This window comes from Podarcis gaigeae, assembly GCF_964106915.1.
Source record: "Podarcis gaigeae genome assembly, chromosome: 11".
Taxonomy (NCBI): Eukaryota; Metazoa; Chordata; class Lepidosauria; order Squamata; family Lacertidae; genus Podarcis; species Podarcis gaigeae.
The window spans coordinates 63,202,162-63,217,575 of NC_139687.1; the positions used below are offsets into that span (position 1 = coordinate 63,202,162).

Genomic DNA, 15,414 nt, shown 5'->3' on the forward strand with positions numbered 1-15,414 from the left:
CCTCGGGAGCAAGCCCCGTTTGCAGCCAGCCACCGGATCGCACCGGGTTGGCTGGCTTCCCCCTGCTCCGGATTGCCGCCGCTTCACGCGCAAGTTCCGGAGGCGGGGAGGGGGAGATGATTTTGGAGGTGCCCAGGGGGGTGCGCGCAGTCTCCCCTCCCTCCCCCTCTCCTCCCCTCCCCCCTCGCTTCCTCGGCTGGTCACATGGGGGGTGGGGCGCGCGCGGGTGGGGGGGGGGAGTTTAAAAGAGCGTCTCCCTCGCTCCGCTTCTCTCTCGTTCTCGCTCTCTTCGCAGCCGGTGCAGGGAAGCAGTGCCGCCGCCGCCGCCGCCGCCGGGCGAGCCGAAGCTCCGCCAGGGGCACCGACCACGCCGGGCAGCCGAAGCCGCCGGGCAGCGCTGGCTTGCCGGGAGCCCCGCGGCGGAGGGGGGCGCAGGGCGCGCGCGGTGAGTGGGGCGCCCAGATTGGGCAGCGAGGTGTTGGGGGGATTTTTTTGGGGGGTGGGGGCGGGTGGAATATGAACACCGACCTCTTCGCGGCGTGTGCAATTGTGGGGGGGAGTGTAAGAAATATATTTGCATCGGCTTGCATGCAATGCTAGATACATTATTTTTTGGAGAGCTTGCACATTGGTTCGTGCGTAAAGCTGGGTACTGTATTTGGGGATGCCTCCCTCCTGCTTGGTCGCCTCTCCTTCTCTTTCGCCCCCCCCCCCCCCGCGCTGCTTTCCTCTTGCTATGGAAACTTTTCTTCCCGGCGCGCGGAGGGGCTCCCCACCCCCGGCTCCCCCTCTCCTGGCGCGGACCCCGAAAAAAGGACGTTCAGAAGGGAGCGAAGCGGGAGGGGGGGTCGCTTCTTCGCGGCCCTGTAGAGGGAGGAGGTGGGTTGGGAGCGCGCCTCCAGGGCTTAGATGTGGGGAGAAAGAGAGATGCCCCCCCCCCACTTTGCTCCGGCCAGACAGCTGAGCGGGGCTTCTCTTCTCTCTTTCCTCCCCCCCCCCCCACCCCCAAGCACGGGAGCTCTTAGCCGGCGCCGATTGATCGAGCCGGAGCGGAAATGCTCCTCCTTCGGCTTTTTCTCCCCCCCCCCCCACGCCCGCTTTTCCTCTTTCTTCCTCCCTTCTCGGATCCTGCTTTCTCTCCCCCCCCCCCCCCGGTTTTCGCCCCGGCGACTCTGGAGAGAGCAGCAGCTGAGCTGGGCGCGCCTCGGAGCCGCGAGCGGGCAGCTTATTGTGCGTCCTGGGGTGGGTGGGGGTCCCTGCCTTTGAAATCGGAGTGCTGGTGGAGGGAGGGGGGAGGCATCTGCTCTAGGGTCTGGACGGGGGGGGGCAGCAACAGGTTCGTGTCCTGCCCGCCCCCGCCCCAATTGTCCCCTTCAATCTCGTGGGCTGCTTAGTATTTTGCAACTTCTGGGCTGGGAAGCGTCGCGGGTGGGGGGATTTTGAGCGACCCTGAATTTCTCGGAAAAGGATGCAGTTCAGCACCCGGAAACGAGTAGCTGTGAAAGAGCGTTCTTTTAAAAGTCATCCTCTCCCGGCCCCTGCCCCCCCATATTTTTTTAACTCTGTGGGGCATGAAGTGCTTTTATGGGGCTAATGGCATTGATCGCAGGGGAATCTTAAAAGTGGGGATAAGGCTGACTGTCTCCTTGCACCACCCCATCAATTACATGGGTCTTTCCCCAACTCCTAGAAACCACCCCTCCCTTGATGATGATTGTAAGAAAATAATTACACAAGTGTCTGGCACCCTCACTTTTAAAAACAAAAGTTACAATATATGGAAAGAAAAACCTGGTTTCCATACTAGGTGCCCTCAATCCATTAAAAAAGTCGATATATTTGCCCTCCCCTCCCTCCACTTACAAGCCCTGAAGTCTCCATTTCTGCAAACACTCTGGGTTAAATTTGCAAATTCCTTGCTTGTTTGTGCAGGTTAGTTTTTCTCCATCTCTCGGTCCCTGTTCCCCCAAAAGAGATTCTTCAATAAGGACATAAACGTGTGTTTTTTTTGGGGGGTGTCTTGCTAAGCAAGCCCCTCTCCATAGATATTGGGAGGGATGGGGCCAAATTCAGGGGCAGATTTTAGGAAGAGGGGGTAGCCATATGGAATCCCTCAACATGTCAAAAGTGTGCCCCCCCCATATCTTGTATCCTCCCATCCATGGGATTTTGCAAATGCCAATCACTGGAGTGCATCAAGGAGCCTTGAGATCTCTGCATGAGTTTAACCTGCTCCTTTTCCCTCTTTTTAAATCCTGCATGGTCTTTCTTGTATTGGGAGGTTGTGCTGCTTCTTGTCCAATGGCACCTTTCGCATTTGAGCCGTTGTTCCATAGGGTCACTGGGCCCTGCTTTCTCCTTGTTGCCCTCTGGGGCAAACCCGGAGTTTGGAGACAGAGGGGTGTGTGTGTGTGTGTGTGTGTGTGAATTCATTGAAATCTGGCATCCTGATGTTCCAGTGAGTTGCCTTGAAACCCGGTGGTGGTTCCTTTTTGCAGCAACTTTTGGGGAGCAGAAGCAGTTGTGCATACGGACGGCAGTTGTGCATACGGAACTGGATTTCATCTGCCTGCCTCTCCAAACTCTCTTGAAACTGCACTCTCCTCCAACTTGCCAGGGTGTGTGGGAGAGAATCTGAGCCTCACTGCAAAGGAGGCTGCCTTCTGATGGGAATTGTTTCGACTGCTTTTGATATTGTACAGTATTGTTGTAGCCAGCCTGGGCCAGGGATCTTAGGGCGAAGGGGCCAGGGCCAAGAAATCCAATAGATAGATAAATGCATTTGTAAGTGATGTGCAGAGATTTAGGGATTTGGTTGACCTCTGGTCGACCACCATGTCTTCTTGTTGCTGCTCTGATATTTCCTTCTCCTTTCCTGCAAAAATGTTCAGGGATACCTTGCCTTGTGCCACAGTTTTCTCCCTGTGCTGCTGCTCCCAGCTTCACTGTTACATCTCCAGTTTGCTCCTCTTGCCGTTGTGTTCGCAAGTGCATTTCTCTACAGTCCCTGCTCCAGTGTTTCTGCCAGCGGCTGTGATTTGTGTGTTGCATGCTCGAGGTCTGTGAGAGAGAGAACTGGACAGGGAATGATTTGTCTGAAGAGCAAATGTCTTGCCTTATAAATTGTAATGGCTGCTGTTTTTGTTTGCATTTTTAAAAAGCCTGAGATGTTGCTACTTGCATTGAAATGAGGGCTCATCGGGGTTCAGTTTTCAATGTGCTTGCTTGCTAACTTTGTGAGGAACTACTGGGTACCTGTTTTTCCTTGTGGTCTTGGCTGGCTGGTTCTAAAGGGTTAACTTCCCAAGGAGAAATACGCTGGATAACTCTGGATCTGCCTTCTCCAAGCCGAAAGCTTTTGCCAGCCTAATACAGTCAGCCGTGGCAAAGTTTTGGAAGGAGCTGTAGTCCGTCCAGTAAGACTTCTTGTGCTAGAAAATTGGTTAATGCAATGGCTTCTTGAATCTCAAATATTTTTGGAGTTTGCGTGTGGATTCCTTGCTGGGAATGGTTTCCCCCCAGCGGTTTGTGCCCATCCTTAATAGCAGGGTGTTGACCATAAGCCATGAAAGGACATTGCTAGCTCTGCCAACGTTTTGCAGCCAGGATGCCTGGGCCACACACAAGCCCTTGCGGCTTTCTCCTGTGCTTCACAGTTGACAACGGGTGTCACGAAGACCTGGCGGGCTGTATCTTCAAATGCATCTCCCCGGGCGATTATTTTCTCAACTGTAGGAACTGCCTTTGTAACAGCAAGAGCCGTTCGTGTGTTGGGTGCTGCGAGCCTCACTTTGAGTTGCTTTCAGCACATCCTGCTGTTCATAATGTTGCAAAAACAGTCTCCAAGATGTTGAGCCGTATGCTGTTCCCGGAGAGTCTTTTTTCTTTTCAAGGGTGGCCTGGCGACCTCGGAGGTGGCACCCGATAATCCCTCGCCATGCTTGCTCTCTCCCACTTTCCTCAAAGAGAAAAAGAGAGTTGGTTGCAACAACCGTGCTTCCTAAGGAGTCTTGACAGCACGATGGCAGTGTAGCGTGTTGAAAAACCAAAAGATGAATTGACTGAAATGTGTGGGGTTTTTTCTTTCTTTTTGAAGTAGCGTATTTGGAGAGGGTGTGTGTGCGTTCACAGTTGCATCTGCTTCTTTCGGTGGATTTTCCCTTCCTGAGCCTTTGAGTAGCAAGGAACTCCCCCAAATCCCAGAATTTTCAAAGGCTGGCATGTGCTCCCTGTGCCTGGTAAAGAACCATGTTGGCTAATAAAAAGCATTCCAGAATATCCTGCTTGTCTGGGGCAGATGGCAGAAGCCCCACTCAGATGAAGCGTTCCAGTTACAGATAGGTAGCCGTGTTGGTCTGCCATAGTCAAAACAAAAAAAATTCCTTCCAGTAGCACCTTAAAGACCAACTAAGTAGTTGGTCTTTAAGGTGCTACTGGAAGGAATTTTTTTTGTTTTGTCAGATGAAGCGGTTTCATTCTTTCTCTGCCATGGGGGAATGACTCTTACAACTTAGGAGAAACAGGAACCCTGTGACCAACTCAGGGCTTTGCATATTGAGGGGAACTTGTTCCCGGATCCTTCATTTGAAAACAAATGCTCAGGACTTGATGAGTAATCGGCTGGTGTGTACAGACACCTAAGCCCTTGTAGTTGAATTTTGCTTGGGAAGCCTCATAAATGTTTTCAGTGTGTGCGAGAGAGAAATATTGCTTGTTTGGAAGCCGATCTTTAATTTGTGTTGCTTAGCTTGAAACTGCTGAGAAAACGGTTGCATTTGCTGCTTGTGTCTTCCTTATGTAATACAAAGTCAGTTTAAATCGCAGGCTGAGATGGCATGTAATGAGATAGTCATCTGCTACTCTACAAGAGAGAGAGCTTGTGACCAGCTGCAAGGGCATGATCCGCTAGGAATATTGCCAAAGTGAGGCCTGCTGAAACAGAGTTTTGCTCATGCACAACTCCCATTCAACGCTTAAATTTTTATCCCCCATTTTCATTGTCCAGCAACTAACGTTCGCAAGGGGCCTTGCTTGGGCTGGAGACATTCCAGCAGATGGTGACTTGAGACGACGTGCTGACCATCAAAATGTGACTGTCTTTTCTTAAAATGGTGTGTACTGTTAAAAGTTTTCTCTCGCAGTATTAAATTTAGTTTGCATATCAGTTTTTATGTTAGTGTTGTTTTTGTATTCAGTTTTGGAAAAGTTACATTTAAAAAAGTTTTTAAAACACTGGGTTTGTTTGTTTTTAAGCACATCTAACTGGGGTGCACAGTCCTCTGGGCAGTTCTCTTGCACAATTGCCATTTGCAACAGATGGGAGCGATCCCTGTTTTTTGTGTGTCCCAGAGTCTTCATTTCATGGGTGGTTCCTCCTGTGCTTTGTGAAAGGACCTGCTTCATAGGTACGTGTCTCTCGCTGGAACAGTTCCCCCATGTGCTTAAATGAGAGTGGAAAAGCTTGACGCTTGCAGAGTTTTGTATTCCCTGTGGAGCCCCTGGAGCGTGGCCCCAAATAGACAACAAATAAGTCACTCAAGGAACATTTAAACGTAAATTATCGCTCATGAATAAAACAAAATTTGAGCAATTAAGGAGTCCCAGAATGTTGTGTACTGATCACATGAATTTTGAATTAATGGAGAAGCAAGTTGCTGCTACAGTGCTCCATTAATAACGTCGAAAATGCTGGCAGGCTTTGTTTTAAACAACCCTGTGAGGTAGGTCAGTGCCCCTTTTGCAGAAGGGGAAATTTGAGGGTTTTCTAGTAATGTGAGTCCATGACACAGGCAGGACACAAATACAGACCGAAGGGCAATGGGTTTGGCATTTGTTCCAGTTCATGTATTTGTAGGGAACTGATTACATCAGTGCAGCTTCCGGCCTGGAGGAAGAACACCTGCTTTGAATGCAGAAGGTCCCAGTGCCAATCCTGGGCAGCTTCTACAGCTAAGAGACTTTGGTAGCTGGTGATGGGAAAGACCTGTTTGCTGGAGACTTTGCAGAACAACTGTTAGCCACAAGGACCTCCCCATGATACGTGGTCCCAGGGGCTTGGCCACTCTGTAGAAAATTGTGTCAAGCAGGAATATCCTTATTTCACCTATTTAAAGCGCAACTCCTAAGAAGCAACATGGTTCCCTCATCCCATCTGATTCCCAAGTGGGTTGCAATTGCCTCAGCTACATGCATGACTCTCAATATGAACCCTGGGATGGGGGTTAAGAAGTTGGACATGCCCATTTCCCCTCCACCTGTATCTCTGCAAAAGTTGCTTGTGTAGGAGAGAGTAACCTTCGCATGACTCGTGTTGCAGTCACCATGACATCTGAGTCACTGACCACCTGACATCAGTTGCCCAGAGACTTTGCTTTGAAGGGAACGTGGGTGTGGGGAGTCTTGTGGAAATAACTTCTGATGTGTGAAGAAGCCGTGAGTGTTATCGGTTATCCTACTTTACGCACGGGTTGCTGGTGTGTGTTGAATTTGTACTGGTGCCTGGTGGTGCTTGCTTGACAGGGATAACAGCTGTTTTGGCTGGGTAGACTCCATCTTCTCTGCATTGTGTAGTTTTGCTAACATGTCCAGATTTTTCTCCATTTTGTGGGTGTCAGCTAACGCAAGCGAACAGAACAAAAAAAATTCCTTCCAGTAGCACCTTAAAGACCAACTAAGTTAGTTCTTGGTATGAGCTTTCGTGTGCATGCACACTTCTTCAGATACACTGAAACAGAAGTCACCAGACCCTTCTATATAGTGAGAAGGTGGGGAGGGGTATTACTCAGAAGGGTGGTGGGAATGGGTGATTGGCAGATAGCTGTGATGAGCCTGTTGACGACTCTTAACGACTGCAATAGGTCTTACAGGAAAAAGCAAGGGGTGAGAAGGTGAAAAATGGCTTTGTCATGTATAATGAGATAAGAATCCAATGTCTTTGTTCAGACCAGGTCTCTCCATGGTTTTAAGTTTGGTAATAAGTTGCAATTCAGCAGCTTCTCTTTCCAGTCTATTTCTGAAATTCCTTTGTAGTAAAACAGCTACTTTGAGATCTTGTATAGAATGTCCTGGGAGATTGAAGTGTTCTCCTACTGGTTTCTCTGTCTTGTGATTCCTGATGTCAGATTTATGTCCGTTTATTCTTTGGCGTAAGGTCTGGCCTGTTTGTCCAATATAGAGAGCTGAAGGACACTGTTGGCATTTGATGGCATACACAATGTTAGACGATGAGCAATTAAATAGTCCCGAGATGGTATGTGTGATGTTGTTGGGGCCAGTAATGGTGTTGTCCGGGTGTATGTGGCAGCAAAGTTGGCATCTGGGTTTATTGCAGGCTCTGGTGCAAGCGTACAGGTGAGAAAGTGTGCTCTGGCCAGCAAAAGAGGTTCCCAGCAAAGCATCTCTCAGGGCTTCCTTGTCCACGCCGAGAGGGTGTTTGAGTCCTTTTGATTTTCATGGGTTTTGATGAAAAGTCTCAGAAAATCCACCATCCCTTTATTCTTTCTTTCATTCCAGTCTCCTTACTTATTTGATCATTTAGTTAAAGCAAGTCTTAAATGATCTGGGGATCCTGAGGTCAGGGTCCTGTGAAGCAGGAAAGGCATTTGAAACCCCCACCTCAGTTTTAGGAGAAAGTTTAACAGAGAATTTTTATTTCTGTAACAGAAGTTCTTTTATCGTACTATTCTATTTCAAATAATTCTTTAAAAAGCACCGAAATGCAACTAGGAAACCACTCAAGCACTGAATGGCAGACTTGGAAGAATGTATTGCTGGGTTCCTTCGCTGGCCCTTCAGGTTTGTTTATGAAACAGTATTTTTATAAAAGTGTAACTTGTTTGCTGGATAAAAAGTATCCTATTTTTAGCTGCAATTCCTGCATTGCAGAGGGTTGGACTAGATGACCCTAGGGTTCCCTTCCAACCTTACTACAGTGGTACCTTGGTCCTCAAACGTAGTCCATTCCGGAAGTCCGTTCCAAAACCAAAGCGTTCCAAAACCAATGGGGGGGGCTTTCCCATAGAAAGTAGTGCAAAATGGATTAATCCCTTCCAGACTTTTTGAAACAACCCCTAAAACAGCAATGTAACATGAATTTTACTATCTTAACGAGACCATTGATCCATAAAATGAAAGCAATAAACAATGTACTGCAGTCATACAATCAGCCAATCAATCGGTAGCAGAACCAGGCTCCACACAGTCACAAAAACAAAACAAAAAGAGCCACAAAGACAAAAATGCAAAAACAAAATAGCAAAAACAGGCAGACCTCAGCGTAACACTCAAATCGGAAGCGTAACACTCAAAACGGAGCACGTACGGCTTCCGAAAAATGTTCGCAAACCGGAACACTTACTTCTGGGTTTGCAGTGTTTGGTTTCCAAGTTGTTTGAGTACCAAGGCGTTTGAGAACCAAGGTACCACTGTATTCTCTGGTTTGCCCACAGTGGCAGGCTGATGCCAAGTGCCCACTCTCAGACTGGCACAAGCCGCCTGGTGCTTGGGGATGAGGCCATTTTCTCCGCTTGCTGGGTCTTTGGACATTTTCTTTTGCGGTCTGTGGGCATGCAGATCTTTGGGTGGTGGGACAAGGCACCTCTTGGCACTAACGTGGAGCCCAGCCTTGCCATTTGCATGCCTGCCAGTGTTCGCTGTTTGGGTGCGCTGTTCGCCGCATCGTACTTGACAATCTGCAGGTTGCAGCGAGGCAATCCCACCTCTGTGGAAGACAGGACTGTGCTGAGTTCTGCCTTCTTCCTCTTCCCTTCTGACCTGTGCGAGAGAGTTGGAACTGTAGAAATGTTGGAGTGCTTTTGCAGTCTCCGGATTTGCATTATTGCCCTGGCACAAACTCCTTCTGTAACCAGTGCTGGTGGCTCTCTCTGTGTGGCTTGTGCTTTCATGTAAAAAATGTGGGGAGAGAACATAATCAGCACAGTGGCTTCTGAATTTTGGAAGCTAAGCCTTTTATAAGGCTTGGCAGCTCCTCTTCACCCCCCCCCCCCGATTCCTGGCTCCTATGTTCAGTAGATGTGTTTTGGTTCAGGCAACCCAGCTCCAACAGGAGGCCTTCATTTGAGAAGCAAGGCTGTAATTCTGTAGGCTGCCGGTAGGCGGCAGAAGGCTTGCTGGAATTATTTGGGAAGATTTGTATGTGTATCTGTGTTTGGAGGTGGGTGGGAGGCTCTCTTATTTTCTGCTGCTGTTGGGAAGAAAATGTGCATCAGGACTCGGGTCCTATGAACAGGAAACTTGGGCGCTGGCCAAGTGAGATTTTTGAGGCAGGAGAGAGAATCTCCTCCTAGAGTTGATGTTATAGGAATTCTACGGTCTTATATATCCATAAAATAAATGTACAAGGCAAACACACACATAAGCACACAAACCACGTGTCTGAAATAGTACAGGAGAGCAATCCTGAAGCCATTTTGACTCTCCCAAATTGACCTCAAATATTTCTCTGCAAGGAGGAAGGAAATGGGTAAAGCTTTCCAATGGGCTTTGGACTGTAGGGGCTGCTTACAGCTCCCTGTAAATACAGTCTGGCAAGTATCTGTTATGCTGAGCACACTCTCAATATGCGTAAGAGATTCAGGAGCTAAGGATTTACCATCTCTAAGGAATGGCTAGGCTACCCAGAAAAGACAATCAGATAAGGCATTATCAGGTATCTTGGCAGACAGGATTTCTCCTGGAGACAGCCTCTTTCTGTGATGTATGGATGATGTTTTGGGGGGTGGTCTTAAGCTACAGGGGAGGCAATTTCAAAAGTCTATATAAGAGCTTGCACACCTTTGTTCTGGGTTCCTCTCCTCTCTCTCCCTGTGTCTGGGGAGTGTGGGAACCTTGTTGCAAGTGTTTAATAAAGTTCATTTTTACTAGCTGCTTTGCTTCTCAATATTCTCTGGTTGGCCTCTGTTATTGTCTCCTACCGATAGAGAACCTACATAAGGACTCTATACTGGCTCTTGGATACCCATAAGGGATGTTACGGCAAAAATCTGGGTGCGAGGCTGCTCTGCCACCCAGCTCATCGGACTAAGTCCGTGGGTCCCTGCGGAGGAAAATGAGCTCAGCCGGAGACAGGAGCAAACTGCAGAAGATCCAAGTTTATTGCGCAACAGGTTCAAGGCGAGATTGAACAGTGAGAAAGGGGTGACATGAGTTTTTGAAACTCCCTCCATGTCCCAGAATACAGTGCAAAACACGTCATGAATACATTAAAGAGAGGTTTGGTTACACAGATTACATCATGAATATATTAAAGGGAGGTTGGGTTACACAGATTAACATATGGAGGAGGGAGGGGGGAATATGCAGAGCTACACCGGATTAACATAAGGAGGAGGGAGGGGGGAATATGCAGAGCTGGAGATATGCACAGATAAACACTTCCTGGGGATGAGAAAACAATAGTCCCAAATATGCATAGTCTGCCACCTGACATTGTCTGGAGGAAAGGCTGATCAGAGCAATTTGAAAGGATTAGGGTCTTGACACCTTGCTTGAGGGATTATGCTGGACAGGGGAGGTGTGATGGAGTCCTAGAGTAATTGAGCAAACTGGCACGCTGATTTTCTATGAATTTTATAGATTTTAGTCCCTTTTGACATTGACAATTGGAATAAATGGATATATTGTAGCGAAGAAGAAGGTAAAGAAGACATGCCCCCCCCCTTTCCGTATCAGGGATAAGGCAGCAGTTTTTTCTTATAACATTGATTTTGCAGAGAGTCTCATGAACCCGGGACTTTGTGCATCTTAAAGTTGTGGAGCAGAGAGATTGTGTGGAGCCACACAGTGTTTGCACAGGTATGCAGTGACACTTCCATGCCTTGACTTGTAAGGGAAGCCTTGCAAGTTCAACGGCTGCTAATGCAACAAACATGAATGGGAAAAATCTTACTTTTAACTGTCAGATTCTTTCCCAGCTTTTTTCAAAAAGACCTGGAAGTGGAAAAGATCAGTCCTTTTTTCCTTTAAAGGTCTACTCTGTTTCCTGCAGAACTTTCCTTACTCAAACGTATTTATATCCCACCCTTCTAATGTGAAAGTGTTGCTTAGGGTGGCTTGCCGCATTTAAAAATAGCTATTTCACAAAAATAAAAATATAAAACAATTAAGGGAGGCTGGATCCAGCTGTTAAAACCAAACAGGAGACGACTGTATCTCTCCTGCCCAGTGAATGCCTGTCAGAATAAAACTGCCTTGACATGCTGATGAAAGACATCAGAGCCTAAGGGGCAGCCAGACTTCGCGGGGCAAGACATTAGCTAGTCTTCCAAGGAGTTATTTTCAAAAAAAAGGAGAGAGATAATTTAATTGCTTAATTAGACTAATTGCCCTTGAACTCCATGCAATGCACTGAATCTTTGGGGGCAGCTGGAGAGGGGCTTCAGGGCTTTTCCAAGCAGCCTTGTCTTCCTCTTGTCTAATGATTGGCATTGAAGAAGAAGAAGAGTCCTCTGGACCAGAACAATGGCCCATCTAGTCCAACTTCCTCTTCTCTCAGAGGCTGACCAGGTGCTAGGGGGGAAACAAGTGAGCAGGATTCGAACACAAGAGCAACACTTCCCATTCCTGTGGTTTCCAACAACTGGTATTCAGAGACATTGCTGTGGAGGCAGAGCAGAGCCATTGTGGCTAGGAGCCATCAGTAGTCCTCTCCTCCTGAATTTGTCCAGTTCTCTTCTAAAGCTATACAAGTTGGTGGCCATCACTTCCTCCTGTGGCTTTTGTGAACTATGAAGGACTTTATTTTATCTATGCTGTATCTTCCAACCTTCAACTTTATGGGGTGTCTCCTTCCTCCATGCCATGCATAGTTTTATGAACTTCCATATACCACCTCTTCTCTAAGCTAAAAAGTCCAGATGGTGGAGATGTCAGGTGCCATCCTTGTGCCCAGGCACTTGGTCTCAGGTGGTCAAGCCAAGTGCAACAACAACAACAACAACAACAATAATAATATTTATTTCCCACCCATCTGGCTGTGTTTCCCCAGCCACTCTGAGCAGCTTCCAAAAGAATATTAAAATACAATAATCTATTAAACATTAAAAGCTTCCCTAAACAGGGCTGCCTTCAGATGTCTTCTAAAAATCTGGTGGGAGAGAGTTCCACAAGGTGGGCACCACCACCAAGAAGGCCCTCTGCCTGGTTCCCTGTAACTTGGCTTCTCACAATGAGGGAACTGCCCAAAGGCCCTCGGCATTGGCAAAATGCACCTGGCTAATTTCAAGAACGGACAATGGCCACATATCGCAATCCCCGCAATGTAGGAATCACAACAAAATCATTCCTGACAGATGGCCACCCAACCTCTGTTTGCAGACCCCCAGTGAAGGAGAGACCATCACCTTCAGAGGGAGTCCACTCTGCTGTCAGAGAACTCTTAATCGACAGTCAGTTCTTCCTGACATTTTGTCAGAATCTCCTTTCTTGTCATTTGAAGTCATTGCTTCAGGTCCTCCACTCTGGAGCTGTGGAAAGCAAGCTTGTGTGTGGTAAAAGGTAAAGGGACCCCTGACCATTAGGTCCAGTCATGGACATCTCGGGTTGCGGCGCTCATCTCGCTTTATTGGCCAAGGGAGCCGGCGTACAGCTTCCGGGTCATGTAGCCAGCATGACTAAGCCGCTTCTGGTGAACCAGAGCAGCGCACGGAAACGCCGTTTACCTGCCCGCCGGAGTGGTACCTATTTATCTACTTGCACTTTGACGTGCTTTTGAACTGCTAGGTTGGCAGGAGCTCACCCCGTCATTGTGGGGATTCGAACCGCCGACCTTCTGATCGGCAAGCCCTAGGCTCCGTGGTTTAACCCACAGTGTGGTAGCCGTGTTCACATCCTCTGTTTTCTCATATCCAGGCTAAACATACCCAAGTATGAAGCAGCCTCTCCCCTCTCTCTGCCCTCCAAGTCCCAGAACTTTCCATGTGCTCTTGCACACCTCCCATTCACTTCAGTGGAGCTTGCGCATGACAAGAACAGCTACATGCTGGAATGTGCCCTGAAACTGTTTCCTTCTGCCCATGTAACCCTGTTACTGTCTCGAAATGCGCCTGTATTCTGGGAGGATGTGGACACCCGCTGTGTATTAGTATTCTCCCTGCTCCCTCTTCCTGCTCTTCCCATTGTTTCCTGGAAGAGAGAGCTGGAGACAGATGGGGAGAGAAACACTGTGTTTAAATAACAGTTTGGGGTCAGTTTCAATATTTATTTTTCGTGAGTTTGGATGCCGGCTAGCGTCTCTTTTTATTTGTTAATATTGTTCCCTCTCTTCTCCTCCTCCTCCTCCCCTTTTTTCCTCTGGCTGCTTGTTTGGTTACACTTCCTTTTATTGGCAGAGCCTGCGGCCCGTCCTTGCATCGCGTTCGGCGAGAGCAGATGTTGGGGTTTTCCCCCCAGCTGCATTTCTGAATTAGTTTGGCTTTCAAATATTCTGCATTCTGAGGCATTGGGTCCTTTGCAAACTCTAGCTACTGCACCCCCTCCCTACCTGGACAGGTAATAATAATAATAATAATAATAATAATAATAATAATACCAGTAATTATTATTATTATTTATATCCCGCCCTCCCCAGCCAAAGCTGGGCTCAGAGCGGCTAACAACAATAAAGGTAACACAACATTCTAAAATCAATTCATTTTAAAATTCAGAATAAAATTAATGGCAACCATTGGGCTAGAGTTCTGTGAGGATTGCCAAAGGAGGGGGTCAGACTGTGCCCTGGCCAAAGGCCTGGTGGAACAGCTCTGTCTTGCAGGCCCTGTGGAAAGATGTCAAGTCCCGCAGGGCCCTGATCTCTTGTGACAGAGCGTTCCACCAGGTCGGGGCCAGGGCTGAAAAGGCCCTGGCCCTAGTTGAGACCAATCTAACCTCCTTGAGGCTGGCGACCTTCAAGATGTTGTTATTTGAAGACCGTAAGTTTCTCTGTGGGGACATACCAGGAGAGGCGGTCCCGTAGGTACCAGGGTCCAAGGCCGTATAGGGCTTTAAAGGTTAAAACCAGCACCTTGGACCTGATCCTGTACTCCAGAAGAGCTTATTTGTTGCATTTATACCCCATTTTTTCTCACAAGGAGCACATGGGTCACCCCCTCCTCAGTTAATCCCTGCAACGACCCTGCGAGGGAGGTGAAGAGGCTGCAACTGACTCACCCTGTGAGCTTCGTGAAGGAGTGGGGATTTGTACCCTGGTCTCTCACAGGTCTTAGTCCGACACTCTCACCACTTACACCCCACTGGCTTCCCGGAGTTCTTCTGTCATGGGGCAGCAATATACAGTCGTACTTTTGGAAGTTGAGTGGAATCTGTTCTGGAAGCCTATTGTGCTACTCCTGTGGGTTACCCGAGAAGCGAGGTCCAAGTCCGCTCCATGGTCAAAGGTGCAAAGTGGAAACAGTCCATAGTAGATAGAGCTGGGTGCAGGGCAGGGAGTCTGGTGAAGTCAGGAACGGGCATGCAAGTAGGGAGCCAGGGCGGGTCAGGAGCTCAGGCAGGAAAGCAGGACAGGGTTCAGGCAGGAACTGGCAACCAACAAAGTTGCTCCCGCAACTTGGGACTGGGGCTGGCCGGCTTTTATCTGCCCCGAGGCATAGGGTGCCCCGATCCTCAGGTGACTCGCCTCTCCTGGCCTGGAGGCGAGCACTCCTCCTGCGGGAACTTAGTTCCCTCCGCCTCTCTGCCCTGAGCCTCTGCAGCTCAGGAGAGGCTGGAGGGTTACCGGACCCAGAGGCAACCTCAGCTTCCCCTGACGGGGCTGAGAGTGGAGCACCTGCAGGCAATGGGTCCTCCATCACCTCAGGAGCCAGAGCAGACTCAGCTGGTGCCTGCACCTGAGGATCCGGCACAGGTGAGGACCCTTCAGGCTCAAGCCCCAGCCCTGGCTCAGCTGGTTCTGGAGGCGGGGACTCCTGTGCAGGCTGGGATTCCTCATGTTCAGCATCCAAGTCTGAATCCAAAGCCATCACACCTATTCAACTTCCAAAACGGAAGCCCCACTAGACATTCAGAAGCCCCACTAGACATTCGGCTTCCAAAAATAGTTCACAAACTGGAACAGTCACTTCCAGGTTTGCGGCATTCGGGAGCCAAAACGTCCGAGAACTAAGCTATTCAAAAACCAAGGTACAACTGTAAATAAGTAGGTAAATAAATAGGGGAAAGCAAAATGTCAGTAAGAGAAGGATCTGAAATATTTTCCTTGAAGCTTGAATTTCCTTTATTCCGTATTGTTTTATTTGATTTTTAATGTGTTGTAAAGCGCTTTGATATTTTTTAAAAAGTATATAAAGTGGTATAGAAATGAAATGAAATGAATAATAATAAAAATTCTCACTGTAAAACAACAACAAAAAGGGGTGCCTAGGCATTCTGTTGTGGCGACTGTGACCTATTGGAGATTATCTT

General features: G+C 48.3%; 1 protein-coding gene across 1 annotated transcript in view; it reads left to right on the forward strand.

Annotated features, from left to right (window-relative positions):
• The first annotated feature begins 235 nt into the window (after positions 1-235).
• CNTFR (ciliary neurotrophic factor receptor) overlaps positions 236-15,414 on the forward strand; it is a 422,108-nt gene continuing 406,929 nt past the window's right edge. Inside the window, exon 1 of the mRNA XM_083702898.1 lies at positions 236-445. The gene's annotated coding sequence lies outside the window, so the exon portion shown is untranslated. The remainder of the gene's footprint in view (positions 446-15,414) is intronic.